At 40.1% G+C, this 27,678-nt stretch overlaps 1 long non-coding RNA gene across 4 annotated transcripts in view; it reads left to right on the top strand.

Moving 5' to 3' along the window:
• LOC141949399 (uncharacterized) overlaps nucleotides 1-27,678 on the top strand; it is a 90,180-nt gene that overhangs the window by 43,797 nt on the left and 18,705 nt on the right. For 2 of the 4 annotated variants that reach the window (XR_012630749.1, XR_012630747.1), the window contains 2 exons: nucleotides 9,019-9,094; nucleotides 10,796-10,881. This is a non-coding gene — a long non-coding RNA (uncharacterized LOC141949399). Of the gene's footprint in view, nucleotides 1-9,018; nucleotides 9,095-10,795; nucleotides 10,886-27,678 lie in introns of all 4 variants that reach the window. The other 2 variants (XR_012630750.1, XR_012630748.1) reach the window with 1 other exon arrangement.

Below are 27,678 nucleotides of genomic sequence, written 5' to 3'. Positions count from 1 at the left end.
AAGTGTTTCATTTTGATGATGCTGAAATGTTTTAATTTGTTCTGTTTTATGGTTTTTGTATTTTAATTTACTTATAGTGAAGTTCTCATGTTTACTGTGTTGTCTTATATTTTGTTACATTTGGGTAGTTTTAACATTTTAAGGCTACCACTGCATATTAATAAAATGTAACATTTCCATAAAATATTTTCATAACTTCAATTTTGCAGGAATCTTTTAAGATTTCATTTCCCCTCCGTACTCATGAAAATACTGGAATTTCTCACAGAACAGAAATTCCAGGTTGCAACTGTTTCTCCTGTCTTAATTTTTACTTTGGAGTGGTGTGTTGTTCTGCCCTCAGGGGTCTGGAGATGCAGTCTTGGCCAACAGATTAATATATAGGATGCAGGTAGCGTCATCAAACGTACACAAGGAGAAGGATTCGGATCATCTTTTGTTTTCCCTGTGACATCTGTATTGTCATCAGTGAGAACCGTTGACTTGAACCTCGTGCAATGGGATGTGTGCGCTTACACGCCTTCGCCCTTGCAAAGGTTACAGCGTTGTGGCTGGAGTCAGCAGATCACCCTGCTTGGTCTGTAGGAGGCTCTTTAGTGGGGAATTAGTTTCCTTTTATCCTTATTCTTGCTCACTTTAAAAACAAAATCCAAAACAAATAAAAAAACAGAAGCAGAAATAAACCAAACAGAAAACCTTGAAAAAGTTTCTTCCAAGGGCATTTTTAGACTAATGATCTCTGGTTGTGTATCTACTGCTTGTTGTCTTCCTTGTTTCTCATTTCTCTCATTTTCTAATGGGGAGAAACTCATATTTTAGTTAGATTTTTTAGCTTTTTAAGAATTATATTTATTTATACTTTGCTTGATGTCATATTTGCTTTTTAATGTAGATTGTTATAAACAATTCGCAATGCAAATAATATACATTGCGTACATTTGGGTACAAGTTTTTGAATATGTGCATATGTATGTACAACTGAAGTAGGATGTGCTTGGGAACAGTTTTATTAAGAGGAGCCACAGTTCATGACCCCATTTGTGTATATCATTCTCCTGTGATGCTATCCTTACCCACCTCATCTATACGTACAGTAGGTTACATATCTAAATGTTGCCAGCAATAAACACAATGAATTGCCTTACAGCCTTATGTCTGCAAAATGGAGGTTATTTAAAAAATCCAGAGGAGCCCAGGAACATTGAAGAAACCACACATTGTGGCTGTAATTGCAGTCAGGTCACTTTGCCAGCTGACTGTAACTGCTGGATGTGAGACACATTCCCTTACTGCTTATGCAGGGAAATAATTTGCACCATCAGTGATGTTGTTGATCTTGAATAAGAGCAGGTAAAACAACAAAAGTGAAGATGGGTCTTGAGTTAATTGCTGTCATGGTCTGAGGGACTTCAAAGGAATTATTTTACCAAAAGCCTCATTAAATGGATTAGATATTTTACTGTGCTGAACAGGTGGCTGAAGTGCTCCAAAGGGAAGTGTTTGAAGATGGGAACTACCTCCGGGATTCTCCGTACCCACAAAGCTGCCAGGGTGGAGGGGAGCTCCAGCTCCAGGGACACCCAAGGTGGGCCAAGGGGTGGCCATGTGGCAGGGAGGCTTGCAGGAGCTGCAGACCCTAAGCCACCCCAGGGGGTCCACATCCTGAGTAGGTGCTTCCCCATCCTGCTGTTTCTTTGAAGTGCAGGCTCATGGGACTGATGTTGTGGATGCCACACAAGGCTTGCGTGGCTTCATCATGGCTGTGCTGCATGGCCAGGGCTCTGGAGGCGATGGGAGCCTTTCTTCCCTGCACCATGGTTTGCTCTGATTTACACTGTGCCTCTTACACAGCTTTCACAGAGCAAAAAGTCATTGAGGAGGATAGAGATGCTGTATAAAATCTAATAAAGTAACATTCTAGAGGAAACATATACAATATTTTGAATATATATATGCTAAATATTTGTTCTGCTTTTCCTTTTCTTTATTTGCAGTAGAACTGTTAAATTAGCAGTTGTGGCTTTGACAATAACGTGGGGTGATTTCCACTGAAAATACAAAACCAAAAATCATGTTGATTTAACATGTACGTGTGCTTACACATGTATATTTAAAATGCGATTTATGCATGCTAGATAAGTGGTTATTTTGCACACCTTCATATATTTAAGTATATAAATAGTACACAACATAATTTATGGGAGGGGAGAGCATTTTTGAAAACTGTTGTGGATTGTGGTTAATTTGTGCTGCCTATTGTCTTGATGGTGTTAGGAGGTTGTTATGTACCCTCAGGAGAGCCCCATTATATCCCTGATAAAGGCACTTCTCCCTGGTTGAGGAGATGAATATAGCTGCAGCCATTTTGGGGATTTTTGCTCAGTTTTGTAGCTACACCGCATGCATGCACGCACGCTGGGACGTGCTTGCTGGCTGCTGTCAGGAAGTCTTTTGCTGTCAAATGTCCCATGGATTTATCCTCTATTTAAAATTTTAGCCTGTTCCTCTCAGAAGCCTCCTGTACATGAGCTGTAACGTGTCTGCTGGGACCTTTGCTGCTCTTCCCACCAAATACCAGTTTGTCTGCACAAAACTATCCAGTCTGTGGTGACAGTTACAGCTTTGTTGAGCTGCCACATTACCCTATTAAGATACTGTAATTTTCTCTACCTCACTTCAGGAAAAGTTTTGGAATGAAACTCCTGTGAATATTGTATTTTCTGTTCACCAACAACCCTAGAGCTCGGGTTTGGATAGTTTGCTACTTAGTAGATTTGCTGGAGTGTGCTGCTTTCTGTAATGGCCAATTCTGTCGGCTCTTCCAAAAATTTTGTGGTTTATGGAAAAGGGAGCAAACCCCCACACTGGATGGTGACAGCGATATGCTGGCCACCGATTTTCTCTCCTTCTCTATGATGACAAGGGAAGTTCAGATTTTCTCTATCTTTGACCTCATAGGGATGGTTACTAATCCTGCAGATGTAAAATTGTTTGAAGAATAAAAGGTTTGAAGTCAGCTCGGGCTGCTGAACATTCAAAAAGCGAAAGACCCACCATACAAATCAACTGTTTTCCCTTGGGAATGCAGTTATCAGCAACAACAAAAAAATGCTTCGCCTTAAGTTTAAATCCCAGCAAATAGACACAACAGAGAAATCTAAGCTACAAGCCACAAGAACAAGGCAAGACTTGGGATGCCCTTCTTATGGAAGCACCAGCACCAGAAGACCTAATGTATCTCTAAAGCACTGCTGGGTTTTCACAGAAAATGGGTAGAAATTAGGATATAATTTATAAACAAGTGTAAGAGCTCTGTAATTTCTTCATACCAGTGAAAATTAATAAAACCTAGGGCTAGCTATTTGATAAAACTGAGCAGACAAAGTGTGTGTAACTATCCGTAGAGTGGCTGACATGATGAATGATGATGGATCAAAACTCATCTGAAGTTCTGTGGGAATAATAGCAGCATAAAGTAATTTCTATAGGGTACTTAAATGCCTGAAACAGAACAGTATATCGAGGGTTGCATATTATCCTAAGACTGACAAGTATTTATGATTGGAAAGTGTCTGTGTTGTGATTATCAGGTTTTGTATACCTTTTCTCGGTTCTTTAATTTTTTGATTTAAGGACTCATCCAGAGATTAAAAAAAAAAAAAAAAAAGGCTGATTGCTATAATTGTACTACAGCAATAGTAAATACCCTCTCACTGCAAGAAAACCAGCAGTGCCTGATACTACGCAGGTATTTTTCTTCTGAAGTAATGAATGTCCTCCTTGAGGAACACCTGGTGAGAGAGTTGCAGGCAGGAGAATGGACTACAGCTCAGCTCAGCTCAGCTCAACTCCTTCCTCTGAATGGGAAAGAAAACCCCTACCATGTAGTGGCTGTTGCATCTAGTGAGTTTTATGCTAATGCAATCGCAGATGTAGTTGAGAAATTTTTTTAAAAGTTTTTTTTTTAATTTACGGTCACAGCACTTGTGGCTAAATGTGGCAGCTGAAGAAAAATATGGGTGTAATTATACTGAGTTGACAGGATACTAGAAATCTGTGTAATCACAAGGGGGATGAAGTAGAGTTTTAGAAGTAAAATGCCCCTTCTGCAGAACTTCTGCCTTCCAGTTGTCTTTGTATCTCTGGAGTGTTGTAATCTTGTTCAAAACAGAGAGAGATTTTGATTAAAGGTTTTTCTAAAAGTATGATAAATACAATCTGCATTTGTCTCAGGTTTGGAAGAGGAGAAACTTTTGTGCAATACACAGATTGATTTGCAAGACTTTAAGGTTTTCAGTTTTCCCTAACCTTTCCTAGCATACTGCAGCAATCTGTTCTTTGAACGTGTTGATCCTCCTAGGTCTATAAGAGCCTTTGAGACAGAGCTAATTTTTTCAGCATTGACTATAGAGGCTTGTGATTTTAGATCTGAATGTCCCTTTTTCAACCCTGCTACCAGTGACCCACTGCATAGTAAGTGTCTCACATTATAAAGTGGTTATTCACAGAGAGCTTTGACCAGTGCTATCTGGAGGGTGGGAGATGCTTTCCTGGCAATGGGATGCGAACATCGTGGGGCAGATCTTCAGCCAGGATAAAAATCCTGCTCAGTTGCTGTAGCTCAATGGATGACTGTTAATTCATGTGGAAAATTCGCGACCCCAGCAAGATCACAAAGTTCAGTGTCCTTGACTGAGCGCAATGCTTTGCAGTCAGGATTGAAATGTCTTCCTATAATTCCCTTGAATTTGATTTTTCTGTAAGTCCTTTAAGTTGTTTTATACCAAAAACTACAGTATTCCCCAAGAAAACTTTGAGGAATGTTTTGTGTGTTCTTCCTTTCTCTTTTATTAGATTATTGCATTTCCATATGAGTAAGAATACTAAGTCCTGAAAGCTCACCTGGATCCTCTGCTTGTGGGCTGTATTCATCGTGCACGGTGGTTAAACTCTGCTGATTCTGGTATGGCCATTATTACTGCAGCAACCATTCAGGACTTTATTTCCTTATTCTTGAAGATCCTCAATCTTTTATTTTTAATTTAGTTACATCAAGATTTTGAGGAAACTCTCTCAGCTGAAGGAGTGCCCTCTAACAGCTGTGTCTGGAGGACAGACTGGGGGGCTGCTTTGCCTGCCAAGGATGTGCTCTGGGCACTTTCCTCTTGTGTTTTGGTGGTGAATTGATAGGCGGAATTGCCTTGTGCTGGAATGAATCTCCTGAGCAGACGATTTGCAGAGCTCCTGTGCATTGGGGCAGTGCAGCCAAGCGTTCTTCAGGTGGTGCAGCTTTCCTCCGCTCCTTTTGAGAGCAAGCAAGGTATTTGGAAAGATGAATCGCTTTGCGTTCAGCCTGGCACACAATCTTTTGTCCCTTTCTACAGTAATTTTCTCATCTTTGGGGCTTCAGACTGCAATTAATACTGTATTTTTTGTACAGCTCTCGAGGAAAAGGTAATTTGACTTGCATTAAAAAAACAAGAGGGTAACATGCTGTTAAGAAGAGCATTAAACTGGTGACAGTAGTGACCTTCAGTATCACTTTGCACTTGGTTACATAAGAATTGGGTAGATGTGTATGAAGCTTTGCTGTTGCACCAAAATTCCTGTTTTCAGCCAGCAAAAAAGCCCTTTGTCCATCCATCAAACATGTCAGCTGTGGATCTCCCTCTTCCTTTATAATCCTCAGTCCCGATCCCATCAGTGCTAGAGGCAAAACTGCCGATGGCATTGGTGATGGCAGGCATGGAGACAAGTCCCATGAGGCTCTCTGACTCCTGTCTCATTAACACCTGGATTACTTCAGCCTTTAATCCAGTCATCGGTACCCAAGCACAGACATGTTTCACAGCTTTGCCATGTTTGATTGATTCTGTTATTTGTATATGCAGATGTACCACTGTCTTTTATTTAGTTTAGTGGATTTTTTTTTTTTTTTAAATATATTGCATAGATGCATACAAAAGTATCTTGCCCCCTTTCCAGACAAGTTCTCATCATGCCTTCTACTGGGCAGTCAGGCATTATCCCTACTACTGTGGATTTTATCAACTTGAAATCTAAACAATTAAAAAAGAAAAGAAGCAGTTTCAGGCAGCAAGGTGGCCCTTGAATGACTCAGTCAAGTTTTGCATTTATGCACTGAATTTTTCATCTCTTTTTTAATATTTCTTCCCCTCGTTACTTTATGTGAGTACATATAAAAGATGAAATGGACTGTTGAGAAGGAAATGTGGAAACTGTTGACACACAAAATGCTATCAAATGCAGAAAGCAAGCAAATGGACAGAGTTTTAGTATTTCCCTGCCCATCCCTTCCAATCCCTTTTCTTAATAATGACTTTCCTTATTACTTAAAGCAATTGCAGATCTAGAAAACAACAGAAAAGCTTAACTTCAGAAATTTGAAAATTTGACTATTCAGTGTGTGAGTAAACTTCACCCTTGCAAAGGTCTATCACATTTCATTTGTCAAGATTTGACCTACAAATGATATCTATATGGAGTTCAATGTTGAAAAGGTGTTGGGAGTATATCACAGTCACGAGCAGCATGCATTATAAATAGTTATAAATTTATTGATAAGATTTGTGGGTGGTTGTTCATAAACAACCAATTGCTCTCTTGGACGTCAGAAAAGGCAATTTTAAAAAAGGCATCTGTTTTTCCAGCATTCAACACTATCTTTCATCTGTGGTGGCAGGAGATTGCTCAGCCATGACCAGGGGTTCCCTGCTCAGCTGTGGGTTGTGTTCTGTGGGGAAAATCACTCCTAGCAGACAGCGAGCACCCGTCATCAGGAGGGGAACCTGCTCTCTGCTATTCACAGGTGAAAGCTTCTGGCTGAGGTGAGACCAATCCCTCACCTGCTGCTGTCTCGTCATGGCAGTGTTTCCCACCGTCATCTTGGTGAGTGACACGGGATGTCTGGTGAGGCCACCTCCTCTGCCTGCACTGCCCCTCTCTCACTGTCACGTCCTCTGGGTCAATCAAGAACCTGAAAACCAAGATCTGTTCCTAGCAGTAAGCCCATCAAATATAAACCCCTGTACTTATTTGAGAGCCATTTGTGTCATTAGCAGCATTCTTAGAGCCAACAATTTTAGCAGTAGGCACATAATTACCCTTTCCCCAAACATGACCCCAGAGTATGTCTTCTGCATGGCAATGCTTTCTAGATCTCCCTCCTTTTCACAAGCAAGATGTCTGAGCTTCAAGCCAATGTCAACCCTGCTGTCTCTCCTAGTTTACCTTGTATAATGTATTTTCTTGTCTGTGCTATTTTGACCTTCTCCAGCAGAAGGTGTGGTAGCCCTTTAGTGGCGCGCCGTGGAAGTAGCCTTGGGTCCTCCTTTCTCAACAGATGAGTGCTCTGCTTGAGATGCTCCTTTTTCTCTTGGCCTAAAACGAAGAATTACATCGTTCTCTTGCAGTCACATCTCTCAGTCAGTGAACAGAGCTTCTTGAAACCAGCAGGCTATACTGTATATTCAAGCTTCCTAGATTCCATTAACATTTTGTTAATGAAATAGTGCTTTGTCAAAGAGTCTTGAAAACTTAAAAGGGTATTTAAGCTTCTTCCATGAGTCAATACCATGTAATGTCAACATTACCACGAAGGGATAATTCAGAGATGTCACACAAAGCATGTGTTATGCCATTTGCAGTCTAGGAAAACAGCTCAGCATTTATGTTGTTTAATCCATCTTCAAAAATCTTTTGTTCTGAAAAAGTTTGAGATCAATCTTGTCAGTATTTACTGACACAAAGCTGATGTAAGTCTCTGTGCTCCTATTGACTTCATCTGAGTTGTAATGATTTACCCAGCCTCAAATTAAGCCCAAATTAGGCATATGAAGAACTTGATATCAAACTTTTAAGGAATATAGAGCTGAATGGTACACATCCTGCAAATGAAAATGTGGATAGAAGTAGTGAAAGAAATAGTTTGCAATGATTTGGGACAGTACAGACACAATTTGAAGAGACTTAAAGAAACACAACATTTTCATTTATGAAATAATGTACTCCTCTTGCTAGAAGTAAATAGGAAATACAGAAATAGAGAGTTCAGGTCTGAGCTCTGGCAATGAGTTTGGGGACATGGGGGCTTATTTCCAAAACGTATGTGCTGAAGTGTCCTGGGTTTATGTCACTGTTGCAGTGAGTCTGGTCAAGGTACATGAAATCCCTCCTTCCATTCCTCCTTCCTTTTTTTTAGCAATTCTGTAATTGTACCTACCACGTAAGGAAGTTGTTTCATCCTACTGGACATTGCAGTAATGCTGTTTGTTTTACCTTTGTACTTTTTAATCCTTTTTCATTAAAGCTCTATATAATTGATGTAGTTGAATGTAATGAAAGGTAGTCTCAGCTTGCTTTGAAGAAAATAGGCTGCCTTACTTCATATTTGGCTGGATCTGAGATGCTTTCCCATGATTGTTTCTTAGCTGTGTTAATCATAGAATCACGGAATGGTTTGGGTTGGAAGGGACCTTAAAGACCATCTGGTTCCAACCCCCCTGCCCTGGGCAGGGACACCTTCCACTAGCCCAGGTTGCCCAAAGCCCCGTCCAACCTGGCCTTGAACCCTTCCAGGGAGGGGGCAGCCACAGCTTCTCTGGGCAACCTGTGCCAGGGCCTCACCCCCCTCACAGGGAAGAATTTCTTCCTTAGATCTCATCTAAGTCTCCCCTCTGTCAGTTTAAAACCGTTACCCCTTGTCCTATCCCTACCCCCCTGATCAAGAGTCCCTCCCCCCTTTCCTGTAGCCCCTTTAGGTCCTGGGAGGCCACTCTAAGGTCTCCCTGGAGCCTTCTCTTCTCCAGCTGAACCCCCCAACTCTCTTAGCTTGTCTTCATAGGAGAGGTTTAATCGATTTCAGTTTCAGACTTCCTAGATAGATGGGGTCAATTCTGCAATATGTAGAGTGATGTAAAGTTCTTTAAAAATAATTAATATATTTTGGTGGCAAAGATTTGTATTTCATTCACATTCAGGATTTTTCCTTCAAACCAGGCATTGTGGAGACAGGCAGGATCACAGATCTGCTGGAGCAGCTCAGCAGGAGAAGAGCCAGCACTGCACCGACAGTGTGAGTGAGTGGGGGAAAACAGTCCTAATGTTGCATTACTGCTGGTGGGTCAGGTATGCTGAGGTAATTTGCAGGTTCTTTCTGAGTAAGGGATACTTTCTGGCTTGATTGCACACAGCAGGAAGAAAAATAGTATGAGGCTCTTCATTTGCACTTTTATGCTGTTTTACAACCTAGGAAACATACAGGACATAAACCAATTGCTCTTTCTGTGAAGACCTATGGAGGGTTTGCAGCCTCATTGCTCCAGGTGAGGTCACTGCAAGAGCAACAAAAGTGAGAATAAAATATGGAAAAAAAGGAAGCGCATTGCAAATGCAGGCTTCGAAATCATCTGAAAGCAGGTTGTACAGCATAGTGTCTGTTCTAGCTGCCTTACGGTATGAAAGAGTCTCAGAATGGTTAGCTCTTCTTGAGAGATGCCTTGTAACAAATTATGCTATACATGAGTATATGTAGTAAATGCATAATTTTACAATTAAATTTTGGAATTACGTCCCAGATCCCAGTATACTTGATTAGGTGCTTTAAAGGAATAATACATTTGCTAAGTAGGAAAATCTGAAAAAACACAAATGTTACATAAGAAGCAGAATCACCCATAAAGTTTATGATCCATATTGGCCTGCTGTTATAAACCGAACTTAGAGTAAGCATGCTGAATCTAAAATACCGCAGTCAGCACTGCAGCAAAATGAAGCATGTGGCAATGGAGGCAATGTTTAAATTGAGTTTAAAAGAAAAACAAAATAAGGTACTTCTAATAAAAAAAAAATTGATACAGGGAGTAATGTAACTGTATTGTGAAGTGCCATTCAGACAAAGGCTGTCCCAAAGGCTTTATAGCTTTTAATAAGACAACTACAATATAAATAAGAAGAGTCTGAGAAAGCAGTGTAAAATGCTGTGAATTTTAATCTACTATTGAAAAAAAGAAACAAACCCTTGAAGACAGTAGATACTGAAGAGCTATTACAGGTGGTAGAAACTGTATACAGAGATGGGGTTAGTATCTTCAGCAGTGAATGACGGAAGGAAAAGGGAGGTGACTAGCATCAGATGTGGGATGGCAGTGGGAGCAGGGATAGACCCTGCTAGCTCAGGGCAGTGGGATTAAATCCCATAGATGCAACTGCCCTCTCTCAATAGCAAATCTGAGACTTCCTTGCAGATGTAGAGCTACTTACATCTTATCAAAAAGCAGACATTACAAAGATTTAATCTAAATTGTTTTAAAAAAAATAGTCAAGTGTCTGATACAAAGCCTCCACAGATAATCTGAAAGACTATTATACTTCTGCTTCACTTAAAGATCCACTTCTGATTTCCTTAATATCATCAGTGACATTAAACTTCTGTTGATCTACTTGTACGTGAACCTGCATCTTTCCTTAACTCAGTTCTCCATGTTTAAAATGAGAATCGTACTTTCTTCCATATTTTTCTATATTTCCTGTGTAAATTATAAATTCTGGGGAAAGCAGCTCTGTATTTCTCTGTATTTGGACAGTGCCCATGCTAGCAGAGCCCTTATGTTATTCAGGGCCTTCCAGGTCTGACCACAGAACAGGTAATGGTAATTTCTGGACCAAGCAGAATATTTCCTCTATATGGCATTAAATTGGCCAATTGAAAGAAATCAGTATTTTTACCACTCTAGCATATATGAAACAACTGCTTATTCTGGTTTCCTTGTTTCAGGTGGTTTGAACAGAGGTCTGTGGTGGTCCAACTCTTTAGAAACTTTTGTGCTCAAACCAGGAGGATGCTATAGATGGAGCTAATCTGTGAGTAAGTTTTCTGGAGGCCATTATGTCTCCTACAGTTTTGGGTTTTTTTCTAAAGGAGACATTGCTCTGTATGTGTCTGTGTGAGGGAGAGAGAGAAAGAGCATTGCCTAGAGGGTTTCAGTTATCACACTGTCTAAATATCCCTTATTTTTAGTTGGAGTCTTCTGAATATGAGATCCCACTACAGGTAGGTGAAGTGACCTCTTCGGTTTTGAATCTGCTCTTCTCTGGCAGATGCAAGGCTGCAGCTTTGAACAGGAACCCCCTCCTGCTCCATGCAAAGCTCTTTGAATTGCCCCTGATATGCTTCTAAGGCTCCCCGGTTGCGTGCAAGGCACTTTGAAGATGAATGCCCCAGAATAAGGAAAACATGAAACAAAACTTACTCCCTTATGTCAGAGTGTGCAGCAGATTTCTCAAAGATCTTCAGTACAATGGTTGCTCTTTGGTGGGTGAGAGGAAATAGGCTGGTTCACCAGCTTGTAAAAGCAGAACAAAATTGCACAGGGCTATCCATTGGGTGGTAGATCAGGCAAAAGGAAGGTATTTGGGGGGTCTCCACTATATTCAAGTCTGGCAAAACTTATTTCAAGTTGACTTCACTGGATCTTACTTGATGAAGACAAATTTATTATTATTAGTTTTTCTTCCCCCTGAAGTTTGTTATATTTTCAAGTCAACAGATTTGCCATGTCCTCTTGAGGGGGAATATTTTTCTCTGTCTCCATGAAAATCATCACAGCCCAGCTCCTTAGGCTATATGTAATCAGTATAATTTTCTGGTACATTTTGAATGTGACCTGGAGTCCTGGGAGCTGAAGGGCTCGTAGATGCTTGGGAGAGTGGTAAAACAGTAGGAAGTTTCCTCTTATCTGTCTTATTCTGAATATTTCTGTGACAATTGGCATGAAAACTATCTGTTAATGTGTTTTTTAAACCTGGTGGATCAGTTCTTCTGGCTCAGATGAATGGTCATGTATGACCCAAAAGTTTTTATTACCATCAGATGAATGAACCCATTTTCTTGCACGGTTAATGGGCTTATAATGTAAAAAATTGAACTGGTGTCCCAGGAGAGACTAGGTGTAGAAACAGAAGGAAAGAGGAACAGTAAAAGAGATTAAAAAAATAAAGTTAGATTGGTTAACAGTGATTGGTGATACTCGTCTCACCTCTTTTGTATGACTACTACAATGCAGATATGTGAACTCCTTGTAAAGTAAATGAGGAAAAGCAGAACCCTCTGGGCCACAATTCTTTTCCATATATGATAGATCCCTCTTCCTTCCAATCAATTAATTGCATCCTAAAAACATCTATTTCTCACCATTGACTTTAAAGGGAATTTAGATGACTAGCTCAGCTATAGCTGTCTACACAGTAAGTGATTAAAGTTGGGTTAGATGAGCTGGCAGACTACATGGATTTTTTTTTTTCTTCCTTCATGCAAACCCTAAATCAAAAGACATCTCATCAGAGTATTATAAAATACAGCCTTCAGAGGGATAGTCTTCTACTTCCATATTCTGGCATCAGAAGGGAGGAGGGAGACTCCCATCAATTTAGAGAGAGGTAAAGATTTCATCTCCCTCTAGAAATCATGGCCATAATGGGAAATTCAGACATTTATGAGATTTGCTTAGCCAAGGCATAGCTGAGCATGTGGATGTTCCTGTTTATCTTTATAGCGTTATAGCAAAAGCAGAATAAAAGACTATTTTTAGGGTTTTTTTTGTTCTTTTTCCCCCCTCTTTTTATTATGCTAATGGACCAACATATACCTAGGGGGCAGATACAGTCTCTGTGACCTCATAAACTGAAACCCTTACAAGCCCTCATCCCTGGGATGCAAACTAGGGATAAACTCCAGGTGTTTATTAATGGGGAACCTCCCCAATTACCAATTCACTGGAGAGGAATTCTCACAAAAAACCCATGCAAGTTGTGCCTGGTTTATGTTTGAATTTTAAAAACAGGTAAGGTTGTAAGTGATTTAAGCAAGCTGCTGGCAACTGGTGAATATTTCCCTTGGGTTTCAAAAGTTGGCAAACCTGATACCTACTCTAGATATATATATATATTTTAAGTCAATGTGAATTTCAAGGACAAGAGAAAGCAAAGCAAGGGATGACTGACTTTTCTTTTAAATCAGAAAGCGACTCGCTGTGACACTGTGCATGTATTTGTTTCCTCTAAATGTTAATTTTTTGACATAATGGGTAAAGTATCAAATGATTATTTAAACATATAAATAAAGTGAGTTTCCCTTTTCCTACCCGTAAATAATGTTCTTCTGCCAAATGATTGACATGACTGTATTTTTTCCTAATTGAATCTGCATATCCTTCCCTCTGATAGTCCACTGCCGCATATTGATGGTTGTAATAATTGGCTCTTTATTGTATATTGTGTTTTCTCTAGGATGTTTCAACTTTCTGCATTAAATCCTTTTCAAGTTTCACTACTTCTATGATCTGGTTCTTACAAAAATTGGTAATTCTGGTGGAACTGTAGGACTATGAATAAGACTCAGTATTTTGATTTGTTGTGCAGGTCATGTTTTGGTAGCTGGTATCTCTCCTTTTATCTTTTCTAGTAGGAATATCTCAGTTGTTACTGACTGTATTTAGCAAGCAAACTCAATCTTTCTCCTCTATCTATTTTCTTCTATTTGTCCCTAGCTTGAAGGGTTGGTGGCACTTGGTGGTGGATAAATGCAAGAAAATCTAATAATGCCTTTCTAATATACCCATTTATCTGGTATCATATTTTATTTTAACTCTTAAGGCAACTGTATAATCATTGCTCCATTGCTGTAATTGGATTTCAAAGTATATTTGTGCCATTTAATTACATCTATAGCATTTCTATAAGCCTATTCAGAGTAATTAGTAATCTTATAATTTTTAGTGGAATCATATTTTATATCCTCTGTGCTCATTTTACTCTTCAAATTCTTCAACACATTTGCACCAATTTTGCTTTTTACACTGGAATTTCTGGCATAAATAATCATTAATTATTTTTTTTCCCACTGTGAATGTGAACAGAGTCTAATCCAGCTTTCATTGAAGTCAGTGGTAATCTTTTAATTTACTTCAGTGGAAACTGGATCAAGCTAATAGGTTGCAAATTGCATTCAAGGCAAAGTCACATGTTATCATGGAAATCATTGTGTGGCAAAGTATGGTGTATTGATGGAAGATACAAAATAGCTGATTGTTTCCAGATTTTCTTGCCAGATAATTTATAGATTCTCTTATCCAACTTTATTAAGTTTTAGCTTATAAGTTATGGCATTGCAAAAATTTTTAAAATCTAATTTTAACCTGATCTTTCTGAAAAATTAAAAAACTCTCCCAGTTAAAGATTTTTATAAAAGGTTCAGAACTTCGCTTTCCAGACACCAAGTTAGCTATGTATTCATCTCAATTAGGATGGCTTGAAATTGGGCATTTTTTCAGTTTGAAAAAATTTTTTTTCTTCATTTTTAATTGAAAAACAAACATTTGATTTCTCTGTTGTGTCACTTTAGAGCTGTGTCAGTTTGTTCATATAATTGGTCCTCTTGCTGCTGAATCTGAAAACCTGTAAGCACTTTCATCTACAAGTGTAATTCTAGCAAATTACATTCCTAAATAGGCACAAATTTATGATGTTCACTTTTTCCAGCATTTGAATTTTGTAACTGTGGGGTGCTAACTATATGTACCAAATCAGACCTTTTTTTTTAAAAAAAAACCCTACTGCATCTTGCTTGTTAAGGAGTTATATTTCTCTTCTGCACTGCTCCCACTCTGTTGATTAGAGGTTTGTTGCTTTGGTAATGTGTCTCTCTCCTTCAGGCAGTTAATGATTACAGACAACTCTCTAACCTATAATTTTCGGGGAAGGTTATTGAGAAGGTGATATGGCAACAATTGTAATTGTTTCTGTAGCTTAGAAATGTCCTTAGTCTTTGCTGGCCAGGTAGCAGGTCCTGGGGTTTAGAGTGGAAGTGGTGCTGGTGTCCAGGATTTAAGACACTTTCCAGTGTTATTTATTCCCAAATCATGCCAGTTCATAAATTTAGAAAGAACATTCTGAGAGATGGTAAACTGTGATTTAATTCTTAATAAAATGTCAATGCAAATGGTGCCTATTCCATCCCAGGCAGAAGGTGACCTTCAAAGGCTTGAGGATGGAGCTCCTTGGACCTCCAAAGAGCAATGCTCAGCTGGTGGAGGGGTGACCCATAACTCCTGGCATGATTTTAGAGCCTCAGGACCCTTTGTGAGCTGGACCATCTTCAGTTTCAGGTGGCAGGATAACAATCATTTGTTTGTCCAGCCTTTTGATTGAAAATAGAACAACTGAACAATTTGTATTGGAGATTTTGTTATTCTTCCACCATGGTGAAGAGTTGTTTATAAGCCTTAAATGGAAAAAACCCTTAACTTTAGTAATATCATTACTAATCATTTGAATGGAGCAGCGTGAGCACCCATGAACCTGAAATTCAAATCCTAAATACTGCAGCTATTGGCATATTGTATGTAGGTGCCTTGCCACTAACACTAATGGGAGACAAGTTCCCATGTCACAGGGACACTCCTCGTCAGAGGTTGGATTATTCCAGTGGATGCATATGAGCAATTTGTACTGAAATTTTGTCAAAAAATGACTAGTGTTTTGCCACTTCAAAACCATGGAAACATCACAATGTTCCTTTAGAAATGACTCCATGAATTAATTACAAATTACTTATTAATGAAACAAATATTCAGCTGTCACTTGAACTAAACTACATGATATGCTTAATGATTATTTTTTGAGAAAACACTTTTGTGTTTGTTTGATCTGCCTAGTGTTAACAGCGGTAGAAAAAGAGGAAAGCATTTGGTGTCGGAGCAGAAACTTGAAACTGGCAAAAAGAAGGAGAGGAAAAACATCAGCCAATAACTGCAAAATAGGTGAAAAGCCCAAAGAAATAGCAGTTCCCTAAAAATTATGTTGGAAAGCTGCTCCCCCAGGCAGCCCTAGTTAGGTAATGAGGGTAAAATATGGTGACACAGGCGGGGAAATCTGGCAGCGAAGGTTTTCACAGTAATACTAATTCAGCCTCATTCCACGTCCGTAAAATGAGCATGAAAGAATTCGCCTCATATGGGGCGGTTAAATGTTTGCAAACTGCAGAGAGACTCTCGAATGTGAAATATCATCTGTAGTTCTGCAAATTATAATAAAAATAAAGGCTGCCAATTAGGGACTGTGGATTCCTCACGGCTCTGGCGTCAGTCTGGGACAACACCATGGAGCTTCCCTGCCCAGACCTTTGGTGTCCCATCAGAACCAGCCAAGCAATGGTGAGCCCAGTGGGACCTTCAGGGGTGACCGTGTGCACCCGGTGGGGATTTTGCCCCAGGCAGCTTGCTGAAGCTGTGCATTTTTCCTGTGTGCTCTCCATGGTAAGGGGCAGATATAAATAGGTAATAAAGCCTTTACACTCTTTGCTGCGCTGCTGCTGCTGTTTACAAGAGCAGGAACACGGGGCAGTACATGAGCGAGGCAGGTTCGCCTGCATTTTGAACACATCTCAGGTGTCCTTCTGCTGGTGCTGCTAAATTATTTACCACTCAGCAAGTGTATGCCTGCGTGAGAAAGGAGGGAATCTGAGGTGAAACCCCTCAGTTTACCTGGAGCTGACACTGGAATATTCATTATCACATTAAATCTAACCGCAGAGAAAATGAAGACTTCCGTCGCATTAAAGACTTCTTTGGTGGCAAGCCTGTGTGCCAGAGATCTGAATATAAAATCTAGTAAGTGGAAACCATTCTCTTTATGGTAAATTTGCCTTCTTGGATGTTATGAGACTTGGCAGGTTTAAATTATGTTTTAAACCTGTGGTGGATTTTATGATTTTTCTAACTGGCCAAAAGCAATACTAGATGAGCACACATCACACGTGCCCAATCCCAGCCACAGGCATGAGTAAGGATTTCCCATGCAAAGGAATACTAAATGCAGATTTGATATCCAGAGAATGGTACATATTTATCTGAGCATAATGTCAGTTTTGCAGGGTTGGAATGGAGGTCTCTTTTTCTGGAGTGCTGGGGCAAACAGTCCTGTCTGCACACACCTGCCCTTCCTTCTCCCCCTCTACCCCAAGTTCGTGCTGGAGCAGAGTGAGCAGCACAGCTTGGAGAGGTGTTTGAGGAACGCTTCATATTTATGATTGTGGAAAAGTTCAGTAAAATGTGTGGGATTGGCCCAAAAAGAGACATGAAGTATTTCCTCCCTCTCTTCATCCATCCCTCACTCCCTCCCTGTCTTCCGCCTCCACCAGGGATCCTGTTGAATTTAAAGACTGAATTAAATCTTCTTCTCTGGGAGGCAGAGCAAAGAATAGAAATGATGAGATGTAACACTTCGAAAGGCCACCTCTTGTGCAGGTTGTCCCACTGGGAAACAGGAGGGCTGGTTGTTCTAGTCTGCTTGGGTCTGTAAATGAGCTTCAAAGAAAAATGGCATAGCGAGGGCTGGGTTTGGTGGAGGTGGGCATGTATAGAAATGTGAGAAAAAACCTATTTCTGTTAATGCTAAGAATGGTGATTCACTCACAATTAGTAATTTATTGAAATACGCAACTGATTACATCAGCACAAATAATTAAAAAAAAATAATCAAGGTCCTCCATCCCATAATACTTACAGCAGGCTTTCTACTTTGGCAAATGACATGTAAGAGAGAACATGATCAGAAGCCAGGCTTGCATAGTCATAAATGGCGATTGATAAAGCTTGATTTGGAGGCATGGTTGCAATGAAACCATCACCTTCCAGAAAATCATGAGCTTTTTTCCTCAGAATGCTGGAGATATTTTATGGCATATTCTCCTCTTTATGCCTCCTTTTTCATCTTTAGTTGTAAATGTACTTAGTGAGCGAGAATAAAACGTAAACATACAGTAGATACAAAAGTGCCAAGTACCTTCAACTTTCACTGATGCTTGCAGAGAGTGTAGACAGAACCAAAATGATCTGTAACTGTAATTGAGAGGCAAAAAAACAATTTATGTTTAATCAACATTTAGAGGAAGAATTACATGTGCCACAAATCCCCTTTTATATTGCACTTAAAATCCCCTTACCTGCCCTTTAGTTTTCATGGTTTTCCTTATCTTCAGTGTCACTTAATCATATTTCAACAGGATTTGCTTCTTCATTGCCCATCTGCTCTTCCTTTCTAGTGCCGTGTTAATGTCAGAACACCATCCCAATAGTTTCCTTCTACCACACTTTGATGTCAGACACCTGGGGATTTGGAGCTTTTTCATTCAGGTTCAAACAGAAAAGAAAAATACCTGGTTTGTGGGAGTGACAGATACTATTTTCAAATGTAAACGTCTAGAGCTAGACCAGGGGAATAATGGGAGGCAAATGCAACTCTTGTTTGACTCCTGTTGACGTTGAGTGTTGGTCCTGGGAGAGCAGCATCGCTGGGACCCGATGGCCATGATCTGCCCTGCTGCTGGCCATGGCAATGCTTCTCCCAGCCCCAGGGAGAGGATGCAGGTGGTGTGCTCTGCTTCAAGTCTGTGTTAGCAGGAGGGTCATCCTCTGAGGATATTAAAAATATTAATCAATGAGTGAGTGGGGAGGGCGAGGCTATGTTCTCCCCTGGACAGCCACTTCACTTGTGTGGGTTGTCCAGTTAGATCTGTGTTTACTGAATCAGAGGCATCATTTTGAGAGTCTTCATGTGTTTTATTAATCTTAAAAATATTGAGTTAGTAATCTTTGTATATATATCTGTCTTAGATTCAGAGGTAAGGAAGTCTTTGTAATATTGTGACTTACTAGTTTAGGAGCTTAAGGGTATGGATAGGTCTCCTTGAAAAGGGAGAATTTTAGACTTTTTTCTTTCAGTGTTGACAGGAACTCTCCCAAAACAGTTATGTGCTGCCTTCTGCAATTACAAAGCTAAATAAAAAAATTATATTAATCCAATTTAAGTCATCATGTAACTATGAGTTAGTCCTTGGATCACTAATCGGAAGAGGTGAGTATATTTGGGGATATTATCATCTCTCTCACATCATTATCTTTGCTGGGCATTAAATTCTCATGATAATTCATAAGAAAATTTATTTTTTAAAGTTATTGAATGTCTTGCAGTGGCTGATATTTGAACCTCTGTTCTTGAATTATTTTGTAATTAAACTTAAACTTGGAGTTTTTTTAACCAAAAAGTGCCCCAAAGTGTAATTAATTCAAATTCTGAGGAGTCTGTGCCAGCAGAAGTCAGTCTTGCTATTTCCAAATAATATTTGCATCAGATCTCATGAAGCAGAGTGCAGAGTTGCCTTGTAACAGGAATCCACAAGGTCCTCTGCATTACAGTGGTGAGGGTCACAAGCTCAGAAGATGCTCATTCATGCTCAGTGCTGTAATGGCAAAAATACCTCAGAAACTGGATCTGCTAAAGCAGCGCTGGAGACTCACGCTCCCAGCAGGGCTCTGCCCTTCCCCTCCCAGAGGGTGACTCTTGGCTTTCCTTAGTCTGGTGTTGCATGAGCTGGTTTTGGTGGGAGAGAACCAAAAGGAGACAGGTACCACCAGAGCTCAGGCAAGGGAGGGTGCACAGGGGGCAAGCAGGGGACATGACAGAGGAATGCCTGGGCCAGACTCTTAAAGGACAAGTTTAGAAAGAAATGGTTGCTTGGAGGAAGATTAAAGAAGTCTTCTTCAAGACACAGATGTGACACCAAGAGAGAAGACATGAGGCTGGGAAGAAGGCAGAAGTGGATAGAGAAAGCCAAAGCAGAGACTGTTGCTGAGCCTGACAGCTTGAACAATGAGAGGAAAGGGTTTGTTCGACTTTGATTTGGTTAATTAATATGTGATGAAGACAGAAACGCGTGGGCTGATTGCAGGGGAAGAGGCTTTAAGAGGGAGCGTCGGGCAGATGTCTGAAGCAGATGAGAAGCCACCGCAAGGTTGGTCATGGGACCAACAGAGGTGAAGGAGTTAGAAAAGGAGGGATGGCTTTAGCAGTGGAAACAGGATTTAGCAAGAAAATAGAAAATGAAGAATAGTATGAGCCGTATGGAAAGCATTGTTGTTGCTATTATTATTATTAATGGTGTTATCATTATTATTATTTACTAAAGGGTGGCTTGTTTTGAATATTATAAATAGCTTCTGTCAGAAAAGTAGAAAACAATTTTTAAATGTTGACTTTTAATTCTACTTTGTTTACTAGAGCAAAGACTGTTAGTTCTGTTTTACTAACATCTTGTAAGTAAACAGTGAGAACATTCAGTGTGATAGAGATGATTAAGATGATTAACCATTGAAATTTGGTTCCACACTGAGCACATAAGATGGAAGAAAAGGATGCCAATTAATACATTACTATAGTAGAAACACTACTAATAGGTAGTAATAATGGCTTTCTATTATTTATGGTTAATTTAGAAGAAAGGGAGTTCATTTTTGGCCCAAAGCAGTAGACAGAAGCATTGAAAGAGAGGGAAAACATTTTAACCAAGTAGAAATTTCAGTCTGTAAAAGGAAGTTGGACTGAACATTGAGAAAAATTCAAAAAGATAAAAACGATTTCAGTTTGGTAGTTCTTCACTGGTTCTGCAGTTTGGCAGCTGTCAACATCTCAAAATATCATCTCACCCAAACTGTTGAAAGAAAGAAACCCTTTGATTTTTCCCTTGAGACTCCCAAGCTGAAAATGGACTCTTTGTAGTCTCAGCCTCATTTCAGACAGTTTTTTTTTTTTTTTTTTTAAAACATTCTTGCTGGCAGAAACAACTAATTCATAAATAGAGTCTCTGTTAATTAAATAAGTTTTATCGTTTTAACTTGCCTTTTAAAATGAAAAAGAAAGTAAATCTCTAACATTTTCTTCTTTATTATGAATCTTAAGGGACTGAGCATCACATTTCTTGCATCATTAATAATGCAAATTAGTTTTTGTTTGGGTCTCATAAGTTTATAGTTAGAAGTAAATATTTAATGCACAGATCTGGGAAATCAACTCATATATAGCAGAAATTTTACTTTATAGTTATTGAAAGTTAATGTAAGAAAGATGGGAAACACTGTGGTTTCTGTTTATTTAACCTTTCTTGCTCTTGCTTTTCTTTCAGTAGAACTCTTTGTAACTTGTCATTAAACACTGTTATATTCCTACAGTATCTGTTTTTACTATCTTTACAGTAGCCACAGCGTTCAGCATTTAATACCATTTTAAAGTAAAGGTTAAACATATATAGCGTACTTAGGGCTATAAGGATTATATTTTTGGTCCTGATTATTGGCAGGAAAACCAGGTGATTATTTACAATAAGATCTAAAAATTTGTTGACTTTGCAGCAGTTTTTCTTAGTTTGCTTAATGAAGCAATAGTCAGATAGCCAAATAAGATTAAACTTCACTTGGGGCCTCTATATCGTGCATAGTAATGCCTCGTGAGGGTGAGTGTGAAATACTTTGACTTGTTTACTTGTTAACACAGGGGTAGACTGCAGTTAGTGTATATATCCTATAGTAGGTTTTTCTGTCTTGTGTTTTCACACGTTATTCCTGGATATATTGTACCTCTCTCTGTATGAAATGTCTGTAGGAATGATACTACTGCAGACAAATTACAGATGTTTCACCACAACATCTGTGCTTTCTGTAGTGACTCTTTTTTTTTTGTGTGCAGTGGATAACAGAAAATAATAAGTATCCTGTTATTTTGTGCATGAAATCTGATAGTGAAAAAGACACCAGGGAGAATTCTTCAGTGATAAAAATTTAAATAGACCCATTTATCAATATGACAGAGATTTGACCTGAAAGTTAAAGTGTTTGAAAGTTAAGTGGGGTTGTGTAAAGAAAGTTGAGGCTGCACTACAGATAGACCATAGGTTTTGTAAGTTATTAAATCAAAATAAAAGGTATTGACAAAACAATAAATTGCCTGTATCACCTCATCTAATAGCTTCTGAGAGTATGAAATACATTCTGCACACTGAAGATGTGTGAAACTTTTCCCTCTCTCGTACTTTTGTTCTTTTACTCGAAAACATTTGCACCGTGGTTGGTTTTATAACAGACTTGGCACCAAATTGTGCCTGTGAATGCTTTGCCAGAGAACTTGCTCGGAGCAGCGTTGTGAGGAGCAGGAGTGGTGGCATTGCTCTGCTATCTACAGGACTATTGAACTTTGCAGGTGGGGTCTGAATCACTCTTGTGGGGATTAAAAAATAGAATAAAATAATGGCACTAATGTCTTTACTGGGAGAAGGGAGAGCACAGTGTGGTGCTCTTTGCTCTCCTCGGGAGTCCTCAGCACCATTTCTGTGCTGTAAATCCACGGGATTCAGAGGGGGAGCAGTGTCTGGCAGCAGCTGCTCTTTGGGGTGCGCTCCCCTCCAGCAGGGATGCCTTGGGGGGGGCGAGGAGCTGGGTGGCAGTCAATGCCACCTGCATAACGATGCACCTTCCTCGGAGAGGGGCTGGGTTTGCTCATGGCAGGGAAGGCAAACGGCTGCGGGACCTGCTGGGGCACAGGGCGGTTGGGAAGGGGATGGGGGGGCAACTCTTCACCCCCAGATTCATTAGCTGGAACCGGTTTTTTCCTCTGGCTCCTCTGACTCCGTGGGGTTGAAGGGGCATACCCCCCACCTACAGCCTCCCCACCGAGGAGAGAATGAGGCTGGCTCTCTTTGGCTTGAAAACTACACAGATTTGAGACTATTTCCCCTCCTGCAGATTTTTCCATGGAGAGCAGCATAGAAGACATTACTATTTATAGTGCACAGTACGTGTACACAGCGTGACATCCACCGGCTTTTCGAGCAAACATCCTACCAGTTTGGAGGGGGGAGGCTTTCCATCTTGGTGTCCCCCAGATGCCCTGTCCCCTCTACCGGGGAGGTGGGAAATCACGCAGGGGTAGCACCCATCTCCCCTTGTCTCTAGGTTTCTTTCACTTACTTTTAGATGAAGATACTTGCCCCCCTGCCGTGGAGCTGATCATGAGGTTCGAAGTCAAAGCAAGTCTTCAGCACAAATAACATGAGTTTAGGGGAGGGAGAGGGACCCAAAGCAATGAAGGTACAAGGGGGTTGCAGAGCATCTGCAGAGGCTGGTTTGGGGATGGACTGCTTGTGTGTGTGTGTGGAAATGAAAATGGAAAAGTACATTGGTTTAACTAAAGGTTTTGGGGAGTTTTCAAGGGAATGAGGGCCAGAAGTGGGATTTGGGTTTCCTCTCTGCCCATACCCTGCCCAACTGCTGAGTCACACAGTGTCTCTTTGTGTTCATGTACGGGTTCGGGAAATCAGAACATCTTCATCTAAGCTCAATTCTTGATATGAAAAAGATAGCTGAACATGGTAATAAAAATAACAGTAAGCAGTTGGAAAGGCCCAGCTCAAATCGTGCTCTGTCAACAGCTTTGCAATCTGTATAAATACGAGCGGAAAGACAAACAACTCTGATTTCTCTTTAAGAATGTGACTATCCATTGTCGTAGATTTAAATTAGGATGTTTTACTTGTACTGTATGTAAATTCCTTCTTGGCAAATAACCCATGTCCACTAATGTATGTGTGTTTTGGGTCTGTATAGTTTTGGTCTCTGCAAAATACAATGAAATTTGATAGCACACAGAAATACTTGCATGGAATGTCAAATTTTTTGTGTGTGCTTCTCACATATCCATAAAAGAGTTTACACATTTCTAATTACTCATTCAAAAAGAGACTTTACAGCACTTTTAAAAGAGAGCCAATTTTTTCCCTACTGTGTTCTGTTTTTACAGCTTGTGGAAAGCTTATTTAACGAAAGTTTAAGTAATCAGCGAAAGTCATTTCTGAGAAAAGACTGACAGATATGAAGCCTCTTTTCACACTTCATAAGAGGTGGAGAGAGTAGCCATAAAATTTACAGCTGAATAGTACTCTGTTTAGCTTAAGTTATAGAATTATTAGTGTTTCAGGCATGTGATAGATTTTAGGGAGGTTAAGTATTTTAAATGGTTATATATGCTTTGTGTAGTTGAGCTATAAATGTGCAATACTAGTAACAGCTTACCCCTCCAAAGCCAGCAACCTGCACACTCCCATGGGGCTGATGTTGTGCTAAAAATATGTGTTTGCAGCTGACTTAGCTTCATGATATATTAATAAAATACTAGCAATATGTTCCCTTTACAGAGGCTCACCTCTGGCTATGAAAGTATGAATTCCTGGGCTGTGGAAACAAACAGACAGGGTATGTCAGTAAGAAAGGAGTCACTGGGGAGGTCAACACCATCAGCAGAGCAGGGACATGCAGGTTTTACTGTATGAGAGACCTGGCTATAGAGTGGCTGAGAATAAGTGACTTCTTCTGCAGGTCATGACCAATTATGTGTTAAAAAGAGCTGAATAAAAGAGAAAGAACTTGGCTGTATCATGAGACTGAGAAATGAGAAATGTCCATTTCAGCTCATATAAATGGGCATGGCTTTTAGAGATGGTAACAGGCATTTGAATGTGAATCTTTCTAAATATTATGGGATGCCCAGATGTTGTGCCAAAAGATAGCACATACAAATACTTATGGCAACATATAAATAAGCAAACAAAAGCATTTACTAAAGGCATTTAAATGTTACGCTCTCAGTACCATCTTTTCAACCCAGTGTTTTTTGTAGTGCTTTAGGTGTAACTGCTTACCCAGGAACAAATAGCAGAGAGGTTTTCACAGTTCTTTAAAATAACATAAATTGTGTGACCTGGAGTCTAGTCCCACTGCAGTTACTTTGAGGTTTGTCGTTGGTTTCAATAGAACAAGAACCAAATCAGGGAGTCATCCTTCCTCCTCATTGTGGAAGCCATGGCATAATATTAATGCAATGCAGTGGCTCACTGTACAACTTACAACAGTATACGGTTTAAATATGTGTAGTGTAATGTTTATATTTTTTTTAATTCACTTTTATGTGAGCCTAATACAGCCAGCCTCATAAAGCTCACTCTTGCACCAGATTATAGCGGTGTCTTTGTAGCATTTACTGGTTGTTCATAAATCACGGTGGCACTTTGTTACTGTCCACAGGCTGGTTTCCATGCTAAGGGTTTCAATCATTAAGATGTACAGTATTATCTCAGGCATAGTTTTAGTCCTAGAGAAATTATGCTGAGGTGCTTTTGTATGTCTGGCATTTGTGGAAAATGTGTGTGTACAGCGTGCCATTTGAAAGCTGATACACACAGTACCATTAGCTGCTGTATTAACAAGCACTTTAACTAAATATACAGAAAATTCTCCTGTGTATTTATGCAATGCGGGAAAAGTACTTATCATACCAGTTTGCAAATTCCCAGTGTTTACCTCTGACATCTATTTCAACTCAATTTAAGGTTTTCTGGGTGTCGAACACTTAGATTTCAGGTAAGAATCTCAATTACAGGAGAAGTGCCTTGATTTGTCAGACCCTACAGGTTTTCAGCTTTGGTTGTTAATACCAACAATTCCCAAATCCTATTCAGTTGACTCTGAAAACTGTATTCGGGAGGCGTTCAGTGATCCTGCATTCAAATGGTTAATTTGCACTATGTTCTGTTAAAGAAAAGGAAAACTGTCACCCTGTCATTTTAGAGTCTGACACTAAGCTTGTCAAAAGAGACAGCTGTTAAACTGAATTACTGTTGACATGCAGAGAAACGGCCCTTGCCAGATGTAAAGGACATCTGCGGCAATGAAGTGGTACAGGGTGGCTTTTAAAATGTGGTCATACTGGTATTTGAATAGAGCGTCTATGGCATTAAAACGTGGCCTTGACTCAGACAGTTTAAGGCAGCGAACCAGAGCCAATGAGAAGCACAAAGAAGTGCTGATCTGTTGCTGTATCCATAACTTATGCATGAATATGAAAACAGTGCAGTGTCAAAGCTATTAAGCTCTTATCTTGTATCCAGGAGGATGTGGGTTTAAAACACAGTAGGAAATATTTTGTATTTCTGGGTCCTTGAATGTGCGGGTAGGTGAGGTGTAAATTCATAAGGTGGATTATGCAGGGAATGAATAGAAATAAGTCTTCTTGTCTTCAACGAACAACTGCTCAGACAAGAATTGCAAAGGGCATTAAGCTTAGGAAATGAGGGCTGGATGTGCCTCGCCGGTGTTTCCGATAAGGCTGCCGGTGTGCGGAGCACGTGGGTGAGCGCTGGGGAGGCTGTCCTTCAGAGAGGGGAGCACATAAAGATGGAAATAGCTGCACGGAGAGGCCTGTAAAATTTTGTCTGGGTATCTTAACATGATTTTCATAGAAAAAGTCGGGATACCAAATTCATTTTGTAAAAAAATGTAGATATTATGAATATTTTATAATTTAGCGATAAGACCAACAGTAGGGATTTCTGCACATTATATAAGTGTTCTAGTCTTTAATTTGCATGTTTTTAGGGTAGAAATAAAGCTGGTTTGGAAAAAAAATGTATCAGTTAAGCAATTTCGCTAAATGTATGAAAAATGAAATGTTATGAGATGAAGCATGTATTCATTACAAAATGAAATTGATGTTTGAAGCTAAAAAAAAAAAAATTCAGGCCAAACATCATTTTGAATATGTTAGCAGATCATATCTTGATGATTTATTTGTATGTTTAGTGGTGGCAGAAACCGAAGAGTTTGCCATCTGTGGGGAAGAAGGCAAATGATATTTCTAAATCATATAGACTAAGCTGCTCCTTTCGGCAGGAAAGCAGCAATGATTTGCTCTAGGCATCAAAAATGCTGGAAGGGGCTGGTGTGAGAGGTGTTTTCTTCTTTGTAAGAAGAAAGTTTGCTTTCCAAGCACCTGGGTCTCTCTATGTAGAAAGACTGATGTCAGACGAGGTGAATTCGTTCCCCTACGCTTCCTCTAAGGGTGGTGGAAAGACCAGGGCTCATTTAGGGCTTGAGATGATTTGAGCTGGTGTCTTGCATTGCCCCGAGAGCATCCCTTTACCACGGAGAACTTTTAGCATCCTGCGCTGCCTGAACTGTGCTGTTGTCATTGCCCACCACCGCAATGCCAAGAGGTGGATGGTCTGTGCCCCTGGTCCAGCTGGACGGCCTTCAGGTCACTGAGGAGATGCGTGGTAGTGCATGATTTATGGAGGGGAATCTACACAGAGTGGAGGGCAGTGCTGTTGCCGAATCCGACCGCAGGGCCACCTGCACGTGTAACCAGCGGTGCTCCCCGCCGGTCCATATGGCTGTGGTGAGACAGGTCACAGCAGGAGGCGGTTTTACAAGCACAAATATCTGTGATCTAACACAGCCCATCCTGGAACCACATTTATCAACAAGCTGCCAGAGGTCTGCCACGTGCGAGGGAGCAGTGAGTAGTGTCAGCGTTTAACCACCGTGGCATGGGCAGCAAGCGGAGAGTAGCTGTTGCATGTGTGCAACATTTCTCCAGGAACCAAGGATATGAGCTTTGTCCCAGTCTCTGGTGGGGGGCTTTCAAGAGGAGCAGGCAGGACAACCGTGCTCCCCTGGGGTCGGAGCACATGGGTACGTTTTGGGGTTCATGATGTTGGGAGAGTTAGTTCCTCAAGAATAACTTTTTTATGGGGACAACATAGCAGCTTGACAGCAGCTCATTTCTCACCCTATGGGGTTTGGTAAGATCTCAGTGACAAATACAGGAAAGGAAATGTAAATAAAAATGTTTAACTAAAAAAAGTTTTGAATGTATTTTAGCTTGTGGATGACAATAGAGCAGGTGGCTGCCTAGCAGGACCACCACCATCTCATGTGTGTGCTC

Source organism: Strix uralensis, chromosome 13, assembly GCF_047716275.1.
Source record: "Strix uralensis isolate ZFMK-TIS-50842 chromosome 13, bStrUra1, whole genome shotgun sequence".
Taxonomy (NCBI): Eukaryota; Metazoa; Chordata; class Aves; order Strigiformes; family Strigidae; genus Strix; species Strix uralensis.
This window is presented reverse-complemented; position numbering and strand designations above follow the sequence as displayed.